The sequence below is a fragment of the Podarcis erhardii genome (genome assembly GCF_964252035.2).
Source record: "Podarcis erhardii genome assembly, chromosome: 14".
Classification (NCBI taxonomy): Eukaryota; Metazoa; Chordata; class Lepidosauria; order Squamata; family Lacertidae; genus Podarcis; species Podarcis erhardii.
In genome coordinates this window covers 23,077,129-23,085,984 of record NC_138503.1, presented here as the reverse complement: position 1 = coordinate 23,085,984, position 8,856 = coordinate 23,077,129, and the positions used below count along the sequence as shown (strand labels likewise).

The window sequence follows — 8,856 nt, the reverse complement described above, 5'->3', positions numbered from 1 at the left end:
ATTTCCAAAGGGGAAGGGGTTCCATAAACTGTTCCCTGCTCCGCCTCCATTCTATGCTCACCAACTAGGCACACTGTATGAATGCTAAGGAAGCCCTTCCCCAGTCATGTCCTCACAACTACCACCCAGATACCCATGGGAAACCTACTAGCAGGACCTGAGCACAAGAGTGTTCTGCCCTCCTGCAGTTTCCAGTAATGGGTGGGTATTCAGAATCATTACTGCCTCTCAACAGTGAAGACAGAACATAGGATAGTGGCCATTGATAGCCTTATCTCCCACCCCCGGTGAATTTTATCCAAATCTCTTCTAAAGTCATCCAAGTTGGTGGCCATCACTGCCTCCTGTGGGAGTAAATGCCATAGTTTAAGTTAGTTAAACTAAGTTTGCTTACCATAGTTTAATTAAGTTGAACTTAGTTTTCCATAGTTAATGCCCTGTTGGCTTTTAGATATCAAGAAGGTTCTACAACTGCAGCCTCACCTCTCTCCCATCTCCCACTAGGCATCAGGAGCTGACCTCCATAGAACCAACTTCCCTGGCATTGGAGGTGTGTCTTCTAGAGACCCAGGTCATGCCACCTTCTGCCAGTGCTGGGCTTGTTGCCTCGGCAACCATGGCAGTGGTACCACTCTTCAGTGGTCATGGCCATCCTTCCTGGGATTTTGTAAAATTATTATTTATTCAGTTTACGAGTCATCTAATTAAAGCAAATATATATTCTCCAGGCAACACACACAGTAAAACAGTCAAAATTAAAACAAGCCACACAAAAACTCAATAAAACCGTAAATCAATGCAACCAACCCAGCAGCTGATAAAAGCCAGCCGTAAATCCAGGCACAAATCAAAAGTCCAGTAACCAATCCAGCAAATTGTATCCATGCCTGATTGCTGAGATCTTGGGAGGGAGTCTCAGTTCATTGATCCCCATGGCTCAGCTTCACAGCTTATCTCCACTGGGAGCTGTGTGTTCCGTACTGTGGGTCTGACTCCTGATTTTTCGGGAGAAGAGCAGGTTACAGAATGTACTAAATTGCTTAAAATCAAAGCTCGTTTTTAGTAGGTTTTTCATTTAATTTGGTTTTTTCTTTTATCCTACTCTTCAGCCAAAAAGTGGGGGAAAGGCTCTTGGAATAGCTTACAAATCACAATCTGAAAAGACAAAACACAAAAGGAAAATGGATTGGGAGGGAGAAGGAAATAAGTAAACACACTGTATTAGATACCCACTGCGCAGAATTCTCCTGGGCTGGCAAGAGTTAAAATGAGGAAAACACAGGCTGCTTCACTCAGAAAGCCATTTTCTTAATTATTTTAGTTTAACACTCAAGTCAGGGTGTGCAGAGGTGGGAATTCATGTGTAATCTAAAACCCCCTGACATGGGGACAGCATCAGGCTGAGAAAACATTAGTGGTACGATTTCCATTACATTAAAAATTATTCCTATTAGGCCAGCCCTGTGGGCATTACATTCTGTCCGCTCCCTTCCACTGTTACATCCGTTGATGTCATTATCATGCTTTAGGAGTATAATGTTACCATTTTATCACAGAAACCTTAAACACTTACATCCAAAGCACCGAATCAAGTTATTACCCAAGATGACCAAATCTCAGTCTATTATCATTTGATTTTTTTCCATTTAAAGAACAATGACAAACACCGGCGACTCCATTTTATTTAACATGAGAGGGAGACGGATGTAGTTTAGAGATGCATGAAGCTTGCAAAGGTGCAAGGCAGTATCAAGTTTTAAATCAGAGCATACCCATGGAAATCAATGGACAAAACTAACTTGAACCCATGGATTTCAATGGGTCTGCTCTGAGCACAATTTGGTTAGATGCAATGTTGTGATTTCTGTTAAGGGTCTAGATGTGTCAGAATTCACTTAAAGCAGCAATAAGAGATGTGCATTCATACACATTTTTCTGGGCACATCAACAATTGGGGTTGAGATATTCCCTGTGCCCCCCCCCCAAAAAAAGGATGTATTGCTTTAAAAAAAAAATGTTATCAAGTGCTTCCTTGGCTGCTGGAGAATGTCAGTCCTCCTGGAAAGGCCATGGCTCAGTGGAAGAGCATCTGGTTTGCATGCATAAGATCCCAGATTCATGTCTGGCATCTCCTTTTAGGGCTAGGAATGCCCCCTGCCTGAAACCCTGGAGAACTTCTGGGTTCTCCACTGTAGATCAGGGATAGAAAGGGGAAACTGTTGCCCTCCAAAATTGGATTCCAACTCCCATCAGCCTCAGCCTGCATGATCAATGGTCAGGGATGATGGGAGTTGAAGGCTAAACACATCTGGAGGTTCACAAATCTCCCATCCCTGGTGCAGACGATACGGAGCTAGATGGACCAATGGTTTGACTTGGTGTGGGGTGAGTAAGAAGCAAAATTATAGAGGTTTATAAAATTATGCATGGCATGGAGAAAATGGCTAGAGAAAAATTATTCTTCTTCTCTCTTAGCAATAGAACAGCCCGTGAAGTTGAATATTGGAAGATTTGGGACAGGTAAACAAAAACACCACACAATTAAACTATGGAACTCACTCCCATGGCAGGGAGTGCTGGCCACCAACTTGGATGGCTTCAAAAGAAGACAGGACAATGCATGGAGGAGGAGGCTATCAGTGGTCACCAGCCATGATGGATATGCTCTGTCTCCACAGCTGGAGGCAGCAATGCTTCTGAATACCAGTTGTTGGAAACGAAGTTTGTTCTGGGTATAAGCTTTCGTGTGCATGGTATCTGAAGAAGTGTGCATGCACATGGAAGCTTATACCCAGAACACATTTAGTTGGTCTCTAAGGTGCTACTGGACAATTTTTTAATTTTTTTTTAAAAAAATTATTTCATTTATGAATATTTATTCTATATTTGAGACCTTAAAATTCTTATAACAACCCCCTGTTTGAGGCTATAATTTTATTTAAAATTGTTGCCCCACCCAACAACCTGATGTCCACTCTTCCCTGATGTTATAACTGGATGTGTTTATGTAACCCTGAAGAGACTTGCATGTCAGGCCTCTTAAGGCTGTTTGCAAGTGTAGCAGTGCTCATAGCTGGATATAGGATACTGTATCATATAAAATAATCTTTTTTTGTTCTGTTGTTAGATTACTTGCGATATTCTAACACTTTGTGAGAAGCCTTCTCTCCCTTTTTCCTTTAAAAATGAGGGTTTATGCTTTACACTTAGCAGGAAGGTCCATTTAAAATGAAATATGTAGTTGTTTTGCTTCTGCTTTTTTGTGTTCTTGGGTGTCAAAGATAGCCTCCTGGCCCTGCTCCTCCAGTATGCCATAGCAACATTCCCCAGTATGAATCTCTGCTTGGGCTTTCATTGACCATAAGCAATATCCCACATGGCTAGGTTGCCCATCTTTAGGGATTTACTATGGCTTTGGTCTTGCACTCAAGGGGTGAGTTGCTCTTCTTAGAGGTTCACCTATCCTGTTTGAAGGGAAAGATGGTCAGGATGCAGGCCTGTTATAGCTTCTGGGGTTGAGGAGGCATGTGAGCCTCACCTGTCCTGAGTCTACTCCAGCTGAGGAATCACACAACTCCTCCCCAAGCTAGTGAGCCCCACCTGGACTATGGGTCCTTGCCTTCCTTTGCTCCAAATGGACAGCTGTTAGTTCTGGAATCCTGGGATCCTGCTGATTGTGGAAAAGCAGTGCTAGAACTGGTCCCTGAAAGAGCTTGCAAGATCTCTCCCAAATCTCAAGAGATATTTTGCTCTCCTAGACATCTCTCACCAAACCTGAACAAAAGTGTGCAGGAATCTTTAAAGACTTTCGACTGCGTCAGACCAACACGGCTACCTACCTGAATCTATTCATAAATGCACACATATATAAATATATAAACCATATGTCTGAAATAGTACAGGAGAGCAATCCTAAAGCCATTCTGACTCTCCCAATGACCTCAAATATTCATCTGCAGTAAGGGAGGCAAATGAGGAAAGCCTTCCCATGGTCTTTTCACTTACAAATGCTGTCTTAAGGGCATAGTTGTGTATGAATATACAACTGGCCAGGGTGCGGGCCTCCTATGATGTATGTATGATGATTTTGGGGTAGTCTTTGTCTAAGGGGGCTGGGCAATCTCAAAGTCTTTAAAGGTTCCTGCACACTTTTGTTCAGGGTCTCTCCCTCCTTGGAAGGATGGGAGGGAACTCCGTTGCAACAGAAAAATAAATATCTGCGTTGCTTTCCGCTGTATCCTGTCTCCATCCATTCTTCTCTGACCGATCATGGACTTAGGGAACTCAGAGTTCCATTGGGGAGTTGGGCAGCAAAAGCCAAACTATTTTTTACATCACTACCACTACAGCAAACTTGAAATGTTTCTCTCCTACTGCAATTCCAACACCTCTCCTTTAAAAAAAATTAAAAATCCTATGATCAAGTCCTTATTTCATTGCAACAAAATGGACTCCTCTTCTAGAATTCCTCATTGTGTTGGGTTCACTGGAGTCCACACACCATGTCAGAAAGGTGGCAAATGAACCAATCATGTTCTGGCACGTGCACAGAGTCTCCCTAGCAACAAAGATGACAGCTTTGTAACAGCAGCAGCTGCTTAATCGGGGAGTGGGGGGGTACATGCTCTCATCTGAAGAATAATGCATGATGGAGCCCTATTCATTACCTGTTTGCAAAGAGTAATACACAAATGTGCAATGAAGTCAGACACCTTACAGGCATAAGTTAAGAAGTTTTTGGAAGTGGGCGGGGGGGGGGGAGCTTTTAATAGTAATGCCTCATCTCTAAATTGCCGCAGTCCCATCTCTCGCAGTTTGAGGTTGGGATGAAATGGTTCCTTTCTGCATGTAGAATGGCAGGAAAAAAACCACCCCAATCCCTACGTGTTGGATAACAGTGTTTCTGCCAGGAACTTGTTCAATGAAAAAAGTGGCACATTTTGAATTTTACAGTGTGAGGTAGCCCTATTCATAGGAAACAAAGGGGAGCCCTGCAGGTTCAGACCAAAGGCCCATTTAGTCCCATATTCTATTCTCAAAGTGGCCAAGCAGATGCTTCTGGAAAGCCTGCAAGTGGGACATGAGTGGAGCAACAGTTCTCCCCACTTGTGACTCCCAGCCACCAACATTCCAAGGAAATCCTGTGTCCTAAGTCCATGGGGGTTGTTGTAGTCTATAAGAACATAAGAAGAGTTTGCTGGATGAGGTCAAAGACTCACTTAGACCAGCATTCTGTTCCAGGGGCAGCGGCGCGGCGGCAGCAGGATGCCCCATTAGCTAAAGTGGTGCCTCAGGTTAAGAACAGTTTCAGGTTAAGTACGGACCTCTGGAACGAATTAAGTACTAACTAATGAAGCTTAAGCGTCAGGACCCCTAATCTCAGAGGTGCCCCAGGAGCAACTACCTCTCCTTTAAATCAGAACCACTGAAGGCGGTGAAGGTCTTGTGTGAGTGCCTGGAGGTGGTTGGAGGATGGATGCCGGCTAACAGATTGAGGTTGAATCCTGACAAGACAGAAGTACTGTTTTTGGGGGACAGGGGGCGGGCGGGTGTGGGGGATTCCCTGGTCCTGAATGGGGTAACTGTGCCCCTGAAGGACCAGGTGCGCAGCCTGGGAATCATTTTGGACTCACAGCTGTCCATGGAGGCACAGGTTAATTCTGTGTCTAGGGCAGCTGTCTACCAGCTCCACCTGGTACACAGGCTAAGACCCTACCTGCCCGTGGACTGTCTCGCCAGAGTGGTGCATGCTCTAGTTATCTCCCGCTTGGACTACTGCAACACCCTCTACATGGGGCTACCTTTGAAGGTGACCCGGAAACTGCAATTAATCCAGAATACGGCAGCTAGACTGGTGACTGGGAGTGGCTGCCAGGACCACATAACACCGGGTTTTGAGAGATCTGCATTGGCTCCCAGTACATTTCCGAGCACAATTCAAAGTGTTGGTGCTGACCTTTAAAGCCCTAAACGGCCTCGGTCCTGTATACCTGAAGGAGCGTCTCCACCCCCATCGTTCAGCCCGGACACTGAGGTCCTGCGCCACAGGCCTTCTGGCAGTTCCCTCATTGCAAGAAGTGAGGTTACAGGGAACCAGACAGAGGGCCTTCTCGGTAGTGGCGCCCACCCTGTAGAACACCCTCCCTTCAGATGTGAAGGAAATAAGCAGCTATCCTATCTTTAAAAGACATCTGAAGGCAGCCCTGTTCAGGGAAGTTTTTAATATTTAACACTGTATTGTTTTTAACACTTGATTAGGAGCCGCCCAGAGTGGCTGGGGAAACTCAGCCAGATGGGCGGGGTATAAATAATAAATTATTATTATTATTATTATTATTATTATTATTATTATTATTATTATTATTTAGCCCACGTTGCTTTACAAAAATGGGTAAAATTTAGTTTTGACTAAAGTGCAAGCATAAGCAATCATCTCTAATATAATGCTTTTGTGTCTGCTGTTTTCAGGAATGTGTTCAATTTTACACGCATTTCCACCATGATGCATGACGTTGTGTGCATTTATCACTTTTGGTTCCTCATAGTTTCCCAACCTTAAGTTCAATTCTCCAAATTGTCAGTTTGCTTTTTTTAAAAAAATTTCCTCATGAAAATTTATCAGCATTTCAGTGGAAATTTCTCCACATATACACATTTCCATATGCCATTTTGCCTAATATATCCAGTCCCCTCCCTCAATACTAGTCTATGTCATTTTTGCTAATATATTCATTTTTATGCACACTGTTCCCTAATACATGCATTTTTTTCTCCTAAAGGTTGGTCGGAGAAGTGCAGCACAAAATTTCAGTAAGAGTGGATCTGGAAGGACAGCTGTGATTTGGTTCCCCAGAAAGTTTGACATTGCTCACATTTGGTGCTTAAAATCCAATTTCTCCTTCATCCGGACTTGGAACTATCCATCGACAGCACTCGGAGAGCAGACTGAAAGGCCCACAGGTCAGTTGGTCACAGCCTTCCTTAGCATAGCGAGGAGTCTTGCATTTCTATCCTGATGATCACAATTATTTCTAATTGTGCATCTATGCATATAAATTAGCATCGCATATACATTCTCATTTGTCCTCTGCTTTTGCCAGGCCAAAATGGCACCCTCTGATCCCTTCCCTTGTGCCTTTCCCTTGGAAAAGAAATTAAGGAAGTGCTAAGTGTGGCTGCTTAGCAAAAGAAGAAGAGGAGAAGAAGAGTTTGGATTTGATATCCCGCTTTATCACTACCCTAAGGAGTCTCAAAGCGGCTAAAAATCTCCTTTCCCTTCCTCCCCCACAACAAACACTCTGTGAGGTGAGTGGGGCTGAGAGACCTCAAAGAAGTGTGACTGGCCCAAGGTCACCCAGCAGCTGCATGTGGAGGAGCGGAGATGTGAACCCGGTTCACCAGATTACAAGACTACCGCTCTTAACCACTACACCACACTGGCTCCCTCAAAAGGGGGAAAGGGTGGCACATCCATGGCAGCTTCCTCAGGTTTACATAAATCACTGTTCACTTGCCCACGAGAAATATAGCAAATGAGGCTGGATGGAAATAGATTCTGCAGTGACATTAGTTAATCTGAAATAATCCACTTTATTAAATGATAGTAATGTAGTAATGGCCATCACTGTATAAGCAATAAAGCTAAATTACATGGTAACTTGCATTAGCTCCTTGACATTTTATCCTGATTAATGTACAATTAATGTGTCACCTAATACTATACATGTGTTTGTCGATGGACAGATGGGTTAAATTTCACTGCACACATGCATTCCCACCCATTCATCACTCACGCTCTTTCTCCTCATGTAAAAAGGAGATTTCATTTTCTTCTAGCAGCAATGGAGGGACGGCACGGTAGCCCCTTCTCATAACATTTAGGCAGGTTTGCTTGTATCATTTCGCTGCCTTTCTCCGACTTGTGTGCAATGTGATATAGTGGTTAGACTGCTGGGCTAAAACCTTGGGAGACCTGGGTTCAAATGCCCATTCAGCCATGAAGTTCAATGGGGGGGACATTGGACCAACCACTGCCTCTCATCTTAGCCTACTTTGCAGGGTTGTTGGGAAGATAAAATGACAAGGGGGGAAGAACCATGTGAATCACCTTGAGTTCATTGGAGAAAACGGTGGATCAGCAATGCAACAAACAAACAAGCAAACAAATTCATCCTACCAGCTACTAGGAACAGAGAGAGGCATTTATTGTCATGCCAATCTGCCAGATTAGTATTTCCCAAGCCAATAACTTTAAAGCCCTTAAAAAACGAAAAAGGTATTGCAGTTTTAAATCTGTGCTTTGTTGATACATTTTAATACGTACACTGATTAAGAGGTCTATACGTTTCCTCCTAAATAATATAAATATATATAATATACTGACCGAAAAGTGCATATGCTCTGATTTAGGCAATTCTTAAGCTCTAAAATTTAAACACATTAGGGAAAAGTATAATTATTATTTTTAAATGTTGTAAGCCGCCTTGAATCCCAACTCATAATAATAGTGATAATATGCATCATAATAGGGAAATGGCTTGCCTCATCAAGTTCTCTGATATCAGGCTGGCATCCCAGAGGCTGAGTTCAGAAGGTGCTTCTTCCATTCCTAGGCAAACAGCTTAGTCATTTCCCATGTGTGCGTCTAGGACGGAGGGTGGGGGGTTTATTTTCTTCAAAAGAAATTCATTGTGTAATGCCTCATGGTCTATTTTCAGCATTGGCTGAAAGATTTGGATCAGCAGGTGAAGCTAGCGGGCAATAGCTACGTGCATGGAAAACTACATTTGATCTTCATTTTGGCTTGGAAAACCTAAGGGAGGAGCTGTAGGTCAGTGGTAGACCAGCTGCTTGGCA

General features: G+C 43.4%; 1 long non-coding RNA gene across 1 annotated transcript; it reads right to left on the bottom strand.

Annotated features, from left to right (window-relative positions):
* Window positions 1–292: 292 nt before the first annotated feature.
* On the bottom strand, window positions 293–8,619 carry LOC309329002. The gene is made up of 3 exons (XR_014151004.1): window positions 8,542–8,619; window positions 484–657; window positions 293–344 (listed from the first exon to the last, which is right to left on the bottom strand). It is a non-coding gene; the product is annotated as an uncharacterized lncRNA (long non-coding RNA).
* Between the last annotated feature and the right edge of the window lie 237 nt (window positions 8,620–8,856).